Genomic DNA, 12,500 nt, shown 5'->3' with positions numbered 1-12,500 from the left:
ATATGAGGGAATATATGTATATATATATATATATATATATGTAAATATCACCCACGAATGGCATTTAATACCGAATTCTATCTTGGGAATATATATCCACTTGGAATTCATTTTATGGTAACAGCATCTGGCCGGGTGGGGATTCGAACCACCACCTGTTCGGCTGGAGACTATGCCTGCAGTGACCATGCCGACTGAGCTATCAAGAGAGACTGCAGGCATAGTCTCCAGCCGAACAGGTGGTGGTTCGAATCCCCACCCGGCCAGATGCTGTTACCATAAAATGAATTCCAAGTGGATATATATTCCCAAGATAGAATTCGGTATTAAATGCCATTCGTGGGTGATATTTACATTAATTAAAATCACGTGTGCTTGTGATATATGTTCATATATATATATATATATATATATATATATAATAGTACTGGCTCAGTGCCCTTGAGTGAATTTTAAAATTAGTTCTGTACATTATTTTTCAGCTGCATATAAGTTAACTCATTAGTTTTTCATTTTTTTGCTTCTCTTGATACGAATTTTTAAATTGTATTGTTCGTGTTACTTGATTAAATACTTTTAATTAATTAGATTGCCCTAAATTACTTTTATTACATTCATCACCACTATTATAAATTTATTATTTGTATCCTATCACAATAGCACTTTATACTAATTTTTTTCTGTCTTTTCATAACGATTCTCATTTATACAGTCGTGAAATATTTCATTATTATAAGCCCAAATTCAAATTCCCTTTTATTTATTTGATCATATTATTTACCATTACCAATTTATGAATTTTGTTGATTTTACGAATGCCAATCCTGTCAATCATGCTGATCCTGGTGAGAACTATGTAGATATTGTGAATGCAGACGATCTATTTTCCTGTAAACATTATGCCATTGATACTTTTAATGATTCTCTCCCTGATCATATGCGGCAATGCCTTTCGCTAATAAGCCTTAACATTAGAAGTTTTAAGAAAAATCACGACAAATTTATTGGTTATTTGAAAAATTTCAATCATGAATTTGACATTATAGTTCTAACAGAAACTTGGGATAAGCAAGAAACACATTGTATGAATTCACTTCCATGGTATAACGCTTTTCATAATTATCGTGAGGGCCGGAGGGGTGGTGGTGTGAGTATTTTTGTTAAAGACTCACTTTTGTTTAAACCTCTCGATGAGTTAAGCATATCTACAGATAATTTTGAAAGTGCCGGAGCAACAGTTTCTATTCTTAATTCCTCTCATTCTGCTGTTATCTTAGGTATATATAGGCGTCCAGGAGGTGACGAAAATATTTTTTTTGACTCGCTAGAGGCAGTGCTAAGAAGTCCAGTTATCTCTTCTGGGAATACTGTTGTCACTGGGGATTTTAACATTTACCCAATGAGGGAAGGGGAAAGTGAGACCACACGGAGACTGGTCAACACAATGCGGTCTTTCGAATACCGACCGTCAATAACTAGGCCTACCAGGATCGGGTCAAATGACTCTCTTTCCTATATCGATCACATTTGGGCCAATAATAACCTCGTTAGTAACTCTGGGATATTTGTAGCTGATATCACTGATCATTTCCAAATTTTCTGTAGCCTTTTATTGCCTGCACTAAGCAAGATAAATGACAAAATAAGAATTCAATTTAGATACATGAGCGAAATAAATGATAGGAAATTTACATTACTAATCCCGGGTAGAGACTGGTCAGCAGAATATGGTCACGTCTCCTTAAATCCTCACTTAGGTGTTTCCTCTTTCAGTGCCAAGATTGACAGTTTCTTCAATGAGTGTTTTCCCCTAAAAACAAAAATTTTTAGTGTTAAAAGATTGATGAATAGGTGTATTTCCAAAGGACTTCTTAAATAAATTGATATTAAACATAATCTGTACCGAAGAATGAAATGGGGTAATTATAGTAGCCAACGGTACAACAACTATTAATCTGTTATGTACATTAATACGCAAGGCAAAGAAAAACTATTTTGAGAGTACTTTTGACCAACCCCGTAGAGACGCCAAAAAATCTTGGGACTTGATCAACTCGTCACTAAGGACAGGCAGAAAAAAAGAGTAGCTCACTCGGAAAACGTGGAAATTATATAGGTAGTAGGTTGGTCGGGGCACCAGCCTCCCGTTGAGATACTACCGCTAGAGAGTTATGGGGTCCTTTGACTGGTAACACAGTACTACATTGGATCCTTCTCTCTGGTTACGGTTATTTCCCTTTGCCTACACATACACCGAATAGTCTGATCTATTCTTTAAAGATTCTCCTCTGTACTCATACACCTGACAACACTGAGATTACCAAACAATTCTTCTTCACCCAAGGGGTTAACTACGGCACTGTAATTGTTCAGTAGCTACTTTCCTCTTGGAAAGGGTAGAAGCGACTCTTTAGCCATGGTAAGCAGCTCTTCTAGGAGAAGGACACTCCAAAATCAAACCACTGTTCTCTAGTCTTGGGTAGTGCCATAGCCTCTGTACCATGGCCTTTCACTGTCTTGGATTAGAGTTCTCTTGTTTGAGGGTACACTCGGGCACACTATTCTATCTAATTTCTCTTCCTCTTGTTTTGTTAAAGTATTTATAGTTTATATAGGAATTATTTATCTTAATGTTCTCACTGTCCTTAAAATATTCTATTTTTCCTTGTTTCCTTTCCTTACTTGGCTATTTTCCCTGTTGGGCCCCCTGGGCTTATAGTGTTCTGCTTTTCCAACTAGGGTGTTAGCTTTGCAATTAATAATAATAATAATAATAATAATAATAATAATAATAATAATAATAATAATAACCATTAGTGACACTAGACATATTGCGAATGCTTTTAATCTTCATTTCTCTACAATAGGCGTTACTCTAAGGGATGCTTTACCTCCAAATATTAATTTAGATTTTCATACCTATTTTCCTCCATCAAATCAGTAGTCTATTTTTCTGACCCCTTCATCTTCATTTGAAGTGATAAACATTATAAAAAAAATTAAAACAAAAAAGCAAATATTCATTCTCCTCCTACAAGACTATATAAGAACTATGCTAACCTACTTGCCTTTCCTATATCTATGCTATTCAACCGTTGTTTAGATGCTGGTATTTATCCTGACATTTTGAAAATTTCGTGTGTGACTGTGTTACACAAATCTGGTGACACATCAGATGTTAATAATTATAGACCAATTAGCTACCTTCCTTAGTTGAATAAAATATTTGAAAAACTATTGTATAGTCATCTTTACTCGTTCTTCAGTGGTTGTAACATCTTCTCTACGTGTCAATATGGGTTCTTATAGGCGTAAGTACTAGTGATGCCGTTCAGGACCTTCTTGAAAATATCTATAATGCAATGAATAAAAATGTATACCTCTGTGATGTTTTTTTGGATTTGACCAAGCCTTTGATACTGTGTCTCATGATATACTACTTCAAAAGCTGGAACATTATGGTATACAAGGCAATGCACTACTCTTACTCTAATCCTACCTAACAAATTGAAAACAATTTGTCACCCTCGATGGTCCTCTTTCAGATATTATGGATGTGAAAATAGGTATTCCTCAGGGATCAGTCTTAGGACCGTTATTTTTCCTCATGTATATTAATGATTTACATCGCTCAGTTGGCAGATTAAACTCCATACTTTTTGCCGATGATTCCACGCTCCATCTTTGTCATTAAAATACTTTTTCTCTTTGTAATTCTTTAAATGCTAACTTAAATAATGTTAAAACTTGGTTACTATCGAATAAATTGACCGCAAATGAGAGAAAAACATATTTCATAATCTTTTCTTTGGGCAAAGTTCCCGGTAACAGAGTTGCAATAGGAAATCACACTCTTGACCAGAAGTCCAGTGGAAAGACATATACACACGTATACACAGACAGGCATTCATACAAAAACATGCATTATATATACATAGACATATACATACGTGTACACATACTGGTAGACAGGCATTCATACACAAACATGCATAATATATACATAGACATATACATACGTGTACACATACTGGTATACATATAAACGTATGTATATGTCTAAGCATGTTTGTGTATGAATGCCTGTCTGTGTATACGTATGTATACGTATTTATATGTCTTTTTATACATTTATATATGGATGTATTTTATATATACACAGTTTTTTCTTATGGATTTATATAGGTAAGGCTACCGTTATTCATATAAATAAACTGTATTGAAAGTCAAAAACAAGAATTTACCGGTCACCAGAAATTACCCTTTTCAGCAGGTGTCTAATGAGGTTGGATCTCCGCCCAGTAAATACTTGACGATAGCCCAGGTAGCTGGTATGGGATTGTCATTGTTCTGTGCGCCTCTATATGTATGTTCGTACGTTTACTTTCCCTATAAAATGTAAAGAAAACCCTCTCAATAAATCAGTCCTTTGAAGAAGTATCACGAAACTAGTCAAGACTTAATCGTATATTTCGTATTTTCATTTTCCCTGTGGATCTTCTACATCTGAGCATCACGTTTTCCTGTGATTTTACGCATATATATATATATATATATATATATATATATATATATATATATATATATATATATATATATATATATATATATATATATATATATATATAGCAGAAAGGCGAAGGAAAGCAGATACTTCAGCATTTGGACAGTTTATTGGCTAAGCTTTCGGGAACAACATTTCCCATCATCGGAGCTAAAAAAGGAATGTAAAACACATATCAATAGACATTACGTTAGTCAATGAAATTCTGTTAAAAAGGCAAGAACTATAACAAATACATCGAAATACTTAAAAAAATGAAGTGGAGGAAATATACTAAAAAATAATAAATTAAACCATATAAATCAAATTAAAAATTAAAACATTAAAACATTAAATGAATGCTATAGGAAAAGAGCAATATCAAAATCAGAACAAATACACAGAAAACTTTAAAGAAGAATTCACAAAACATCATAAATATGGGAATCAAAACAATAATTCACAGAAATAACCTGGAATAAAAGAAAAAGAAGAAAAAAAAAACAGACAAAATAAAATAAACTCTGGATAAGAAAGAAACATACCTAGTATGGAAAAATATCCAAGACTGAGACATGGAAGGACGGGGAGGTTTCTTTCTTATCCAGAGTTTATTTTATTTTGTCTGTTTTTTTTTCTTCTTTTTCTTTTATTCCAGGTTATTTCTGTGTATTATTGTTTTGATTCCCATAATTATGATGTTTTGTGAATTCTTCTTTAAAGTTTTTTGTGTATTTGTTCTGATTTTGATATTGCTCTTTTCCTATAGCATTCATTTAATGTTTTAATGTTTTAATTTTTAATTTCATTTATATGGTTTGATTTATTATTTTTTAGTATATTTCCTCCACTTCATTTTTTTAAGTATTTCGATGTATTTGTTATAGTTCTTGCCTTTTTAACAGAATTTCATTGACTAACGTAATGTCTATTGATATGTGTTTTACATTCCTTTTTTAGCTCCGATGATGGGAAATGTTGTTCCCGAAAGCTTACCCAATAAACTGTCCAAATGCTGAAGTATCTGCTTTCCTTCGCCTTTCTGCTAAACTTCAAGCTTTCTAGAAGCGAAAATGCCATTAATTATATATATATATATATATATATATATATATATATATATATATATATATTCTATAATAATAATAATAATAATAATAATAATAATAATAATAATAATAATAATAATAATAATAAGGGGTAACATGAAGTTACTTATACTTCAAAGGTTTTAATATATTAAGAGACAATTAGGTGTTAAGACTCGATACATATCAGCCCATGTTTTCTTTCCATTTATACATCAACAGCTTTCCATATTTTTTTAGACCTAAGAATAATTGGAACTCTTTTCTATCAAATATTGTCAGTTTAAAATCTTCCTTACTTGATTGGATTACCAATATTCATAACCCAATAACCATACAAAATTACAGTATATGAGATTAATAAAACCCATAAAGGAACAACATAAAAAAATTCATGACTACCTTTTCTAACCCTTTCTTTAAGAACACGTATTGGTATAACTGGCGACTTCATTTTCTTTATTTATAGATTTTTTACATAAAACAAACTCACGTAAACATACAGCATGTTTAGTATAAATTTGGCCTTGCAATTACCTACACAGACGCTATTAGTTTGAAGTCTTTATTAGCACATATGCATTCTTTGATGAATAAAATATCATAGTATATTTTGAGGGAACTATAACCACATTCATATATGTAAGAAAATCTTTTTATGATCTTCTCCACGTTAAAAAGGGATGAAATTCTGATTCTCAAATAACATTGAAAAAAAGGTAAGAATAACGTGGATACTTTAATTTATGTATAATGAAAATTCCCTGTTTATTGCAAATGATTAAACCAATAATTCATAAAATAGAGGAAACTTTTTGAAGTAACGAACTTTTATTTCCTTGAATGAAAATCATATATTGAGGACCAAAGTATAATTCAAACCAGTGAGTAATTACGAACAGCCCAGAGGTTTATGATGGAACTTTTTTCATAAGTTTAACTAAGACCGCCAATAATTCTTCTACAATTGATTGTCCGGACAACAGTTAATCTTATACCTTTGACAATTTAACTGTCTCCTGATTACAAAATTGGTTCGTTTAGTGATAAACTTGGTTGAATCGATGACCTCATAATAAGGCTATTATTAGGCGAGGGAACAATTCATATAATGTTATGAGGGGATTAGGGAGAAACTGATTCATATCAGTCTGCAGAATCAGATGTATCTGACAAATATTGTATAGAAGATATTTGAATATTCATCCTTGCAGTTATTAAATATGTATTGATCAATATGACTTCATAATATATACTTAAAAATATATATATTTACTAATAATTTACAGTTGTAAATATGCAGAATCTACTGGCCATTTTATGAAGGCCTGGCAATCATCTTGCGTGATTAGTGATGAGAAGACGTGTTTGGCCGACTCATAAAATATTGAGCGGAGTGATAGCATTTGTTAAACTGTCACTGACCGAAAAAAGGGATAGTCCAAGACCTAAGTTCTAGGTGCTCATCGATTTCGGCTCGAATTTGATGTTTCCATCTAAGGCCATATGAAAAATTTTGCACAGCTATTTTTCAAATCGAACGGAAAATGCTTATATTTTAGTATTATACATCAGGTTATTTGAGGGATTGTTACAGTGCCCTCAGAGGTAAGATTATTGACAATGATCTCACAGTACATTTTACCTTAAGTGTTTTTGGTATGGCCTTTGGTCTGGGTGAGCTTCTCCGATGTCTTGTGAGCTCCAAATGACTAAATGCAGTAGTATTGAAATAAAATTTAGAAAAACTGAATTAACAAGAAGACCATACACTTCTTGCCCATCTTTAGGATTTTATATCTTTCGCTCCCAAAAATTTGATGACTGAATCTCTGTGTGATCTTGATTAATGATTGAGGTTTAATGGTGAAATTAAACGTAAAGGCGATATGTCACTGCATCCAAACGTCATTAATTGTTCAGTGATTGGATATGAAGCCGAAACAGGATCTGTGTCACGTTCATGATATCAATAGAGATAAAGAAATTCGAATCACTTGGTTTCGAAATAGTTGTTTAAGGTTTAACTCGAAATTGGAATCAGCAGTTGGTCGTATGCAAGATCTACATATATAGACTTTGGTCTTATGTAGGTTTGGTTTAATTGTGAATGGGAAGGTTTTATTGCCGTATTGAACTTAAATTATAAGTACATCACTCATTTATTGTGATAAAGGGTATGTCCTATAAGATTCTAAAGCAATGGTTTAATAAAAAAAAAAAAAAGAAAAAAAAAAAAGATTTACTGACTCGTGATTCACGACACGATCTTTTTCTTCCCGAGCCTCCAGCTCAATCAAGGGCCAAACAAAAGGGAGGCTTGTATCTACTATACCCCCTATCAATCAATGCTAAGAAAAATACCGAAGCCGAGTGTGGGTTAAAGATTTAATCGGCAAAGAAGTTAAGCCAAATAACACCTCAGCAATATTTGTAAAGAATGCTCTCACTCCTTATGTGTGGCTTAATTTTGGTCGAAATGCATAGTATTTAAACATTCATTATTTAAAATGCAAGAGTATGATATTGGAGGGCAAAATAGATTTTTTTTTATTGATATTTGAAGAAAGAACTGTATTGCAATTCAATAACTTCAAAGTGTGTTTCTCAACATCTTAAAAAATGGAATAACTCAATACTCCTTTTAACGGTAATCAAAACGGAGTAAATGGATATATGCAAGTATAAAAAAAAAATATAGATGAACAAATGACCAATATTTTATAAGGCAATTGTGTTGTGAGATGTATGTGAAGCTTGATTCGGGCAAATGGTCCAATTTTGTCTCAATGTAATGTTTCAAAGCAAGGCCTCTAGTATTGAACGGGGTGAGTTTGTTATTGATGATCTAAACAATCACGAGTGAGAAAACCTTAACAATGTGCAAAAAACCCTTTCGTATAATTTCAATTCTAAGACAACTCAACCTTTTTATTAAATAGATGTTTTATATTTTGGAATCTGATTTTTAATTTTTTTTTCCAATTTCTTTAGAATAGCATCTTTACCTTGGCGTAGCATTCAAATTATGCAACTGCTCTTGCAGCTTATAATATATTACTGTAATTGATCAAGTGTATAATATGCATAATACAGGTGATGTGGAATACCTACATATTGATTACAGATGCTTTTGGTAACATAAATATAATAGAAAACAACATAAGAAATTGAAAAATTTTAACGACTGGCAAGTCATAATATCTTGATATCTTGATATCTTGATAATCAAGGCACCGCTTCAATGCAAAAATATAACTATTCTTGTTGCCACAGTGCACAAAAATCCTTTAATTTTTATTCCTCCAAGTGTTGAGTTTCCATTCGTAAACCCCATTATTGGGATTTTCCCGGTAACGTATCCTTCTAAAGGACGACGACATTGCTGTTGGTAAGTTGGATTTATTGTTCCTGAGCTCAATGGAAATCCAATAAGGGTAAAGGATTGAAATGAAGAATGGATACGCAGAGCTTTGTCCCAGGAATTCTAAGGAGAAATTTGGGGCAATTCCAACGCGTAGGAAAGACCTACGTTAATGTACAGTATAATTGGGTGGTTTCACTCTGCGTAAAATTCCAAGTAGTGATTCTGGGATCCTCTCAAGAAATAGGTTGCTGTGGTTATTCATCGGTATTTAAAATTATATGATTAGTATGAGACAACAAATATTATCAGTTTATCATCAGCGTCATTATTATTCTTTCTATTCAAGCATTGTTTTAATCAATACATGTAATACCCATAATCCCTTCATTTACCGTTTAAACCAAGAAAATATGAATAATAAAAAAATAATCTTTTCGTAAATAAAATTTCTTATGTAGTACAAAAATTACACTATTAAAAAGTATATTCTATACATTATAATGAGAATATAGATGATGTCATAAAAGGAACAAAGTGCGTATGAAACAGAAAACAAAATATTTCTCCATCACTTTCAAATTAGTAAATTTGATAAGAAAATTTAGATGAATGGAGAACAGTTAAACCTCAAACTTTATTATTATTATTATCATTATTATTATTATTATTATTATTATTATTATTATTATTATTATTATTATTATTATTATTATTATTATTATTATTATTATTATTATTATTATTACACTCAACACCAAAAGGCAGATATTTTTCATAATTAATTGTAGCCATACTTCAAGATATTTCAGTATCTAGTTTCCTTATCTATTTCATTATAAAAAAGAAAAATATAAATAATAAATTTTGCAATTCAGGTAAATGTTTATCCAAATGACAACCATCCCAAACTCTTTCATCATAAGCTAAACAAGAAATCTTTCTATTATCATGCTTACTTGAAAGACATAGTTACGTTAACCTGGATACTAAACCAATAGACAAGATATATGGTATTATCATACTACGGCAGTGGAGAGGAAATTTAATGGAACAATGAATATCGGTGGAGTGTAAGAATATTGCTCTATCTCCTTCGATACTTTTATATTTGATGTTTATGATTTATACCTGCAGGTATAAAAGCAGCCTCATGTTCTTTTCTATCATACATGATAAACACAAAATGAAAACCATAATTCTCCGCATTCAATTTCAGAATTGAGCTTCGGATTAACATCATATTTTTTTTTCTTAATGAATATCTGCCTATAATCGCGGTAATATACACTTATTATTAACCTTTTTTCATCTACTTAAGGCAAGCAGTAAAATAACATCAAAATTTAAGGTATTGGGGAAAAAATCACATGAAATTACAGAGACTGAATCTATTTTAAAGAAGAATATAAAAAAAATTACCAATAATGGAAATAAGTTGGAAGGGTATCAAAGTTTCTATCAATTTTCATATGGACACGTGTATATATATATATATATATATATATATATATATATATATATGTGTGTGTGTATATATAAATATAAGTATGTAAAATATATATATATATATATATATATATATAAGTATGTAAATATATATATATATATATATATATATATATATATATATATATATATATATATATATATATATATATATATATATATATATATATAAAGGGTATGTGTGTCACCATGATCACCAAAACTATATTAGTCAGTCACCCATACTAGGTTGGTTTGGAATAAGAGATCAGACCAAGATCTACTGCCATTACCAATCCACAAAGGCCAGCGTGGTAAGCAGATTGGTAAAATACTGATATGAATAAAACAAGCCTCACTTGGTCACAGTACCCAGTAGCAGTGAAATAACTGATGGCAGTTACATCTTACTATAAAGATTGCAACAACAGACCACCTATGAAAGCTGGGCATTCTAACATAAAAATATGGATCCTGCTTGAGGTGGAAAAATCTTATTGTGTTTTAAGAAGAGATGATATGAATAAATTGGGATGTAATAGGTTTTGATGAATCCTACATAGATTTAAATAGCGCCATATATTTTGCTTGAAGGGACCAAAAAAAAAAAATAAATAAATAAATAAAAATAGTGCGGTTTTCTTATTGATAAACATCTCAGAGGTAATATAAAATAATTTGGTAGTACTATTGATACAATTTCACGACTAATTCTTAAACTAGATAAGACGTATCAATTGAAAATAATTCAAACGGATACACTAACAGCATCTCATACAGAAAAAGAAATAGAAACTTTCTATGTCGATCTGGAGAAAAAAATAAAAAAAGATAAAAAAAAATAAACAAGAGTCCATATACATTTGTTCTGTGTGATCTCAATGCTAAACTGGGTCAAAAGAAGAGAGGAGAATCCGCAATAAGTACATTTGGAGTAGGTAAAGGATTGGAATCATGAACACTTTTAATATATAAACGAATATAGAAAATTGATGTGGAGAAACATAAATGGATAAACGAAAAGAGTAATAGATTTGGTTCTCAGTGAAAAAGTTAATGTAGTTAATGATGTAAAACAGTAAACTGCTGAAGAGATAGATACAAAAAATTCCAAAATAAGATCAAGAAGAACTATCGGAAAAGACCAAGAACCTATTAGGAATAAGACCGGAAACGAGGAAAAATCCAAGTGATGAAATAGAATAAGCAGAACTATACAAAACAGTAAACAAACTAAAGGTATTTTTAAAAATAATCAGACAGAAATTGAGGAAAAAAGTAAATATCTGATGAAAAGAAGACCTGAAACAGGCTACCAATAGATGCTTACTTTATATGGTAAAAATTAGAATATTATCATACAAAAAGATGGAGTGATAAAAATAGCAGAGGATTCCTATAGAGTGCTAAACAATAGTAATATATAAGATAACTTAGCCAATTCAGATAATGAAACACATTAGCGGGTGAGAAAAAGTAACAATAGGAGAAGTTAAGAAAGCATTAAAAAGCATGAAAAGAGACAAAGTAGCAGTAGAAGATTTTATAGCAACTAATTTAGTAATAAATGAAGGATACTTCATAATAGTAAAGCTCGCTGAACTTGGCAGCAAATGTCTGCATGAATGCTTCATACCTAAATTTTGGAAAAGCTATTATACTAATTCACTAAAAGAGAGACACGAAGGACCTGGAAAATTGCCACACAATAAGTTTAATCTTCTTAATATACAAAATATTCAAAATATCATATTGGGCCGAATAGGAAAAAGGCTAGAATTAATCAACCAAGGAGCGGACAGGCTTTATAAATGGGTATTCAAAAACTCACCATAACTATACACAATACCTGGTTAATTACAGATATTGAAAAAAAGCAACAGAGTATAGCAACCCACTATGTATAGATTTTATACACTAGGAGAAAGCTTTTGATTCTGTGATACCTTCAGCATTCTTCTTTTTCTTCTTCTTCTTCTTCTTCTTCTTCTTATTATTATTATTATTATTATCATTA

The sequence above is a fragment of the Palaemon carinicauda genome, chromosome 23 (genome assembly GCF_036898095.1).
Source record: "Palaemon carinicauda isolate YSFRI2023 chromosome 23, ASM3689809v2, whole genome shotgun sequence".
NCBI lineage: Eukaryota > Metazoa > Arthropoda > Malacostraca > Decapoda > Palaemonidae > Palaemon > Palaemon carinicauda.
The sequence above is the reverse complement of the archived record's forward strand: the minus strand, read 5'-3'. Positions refer to the sequence as shown.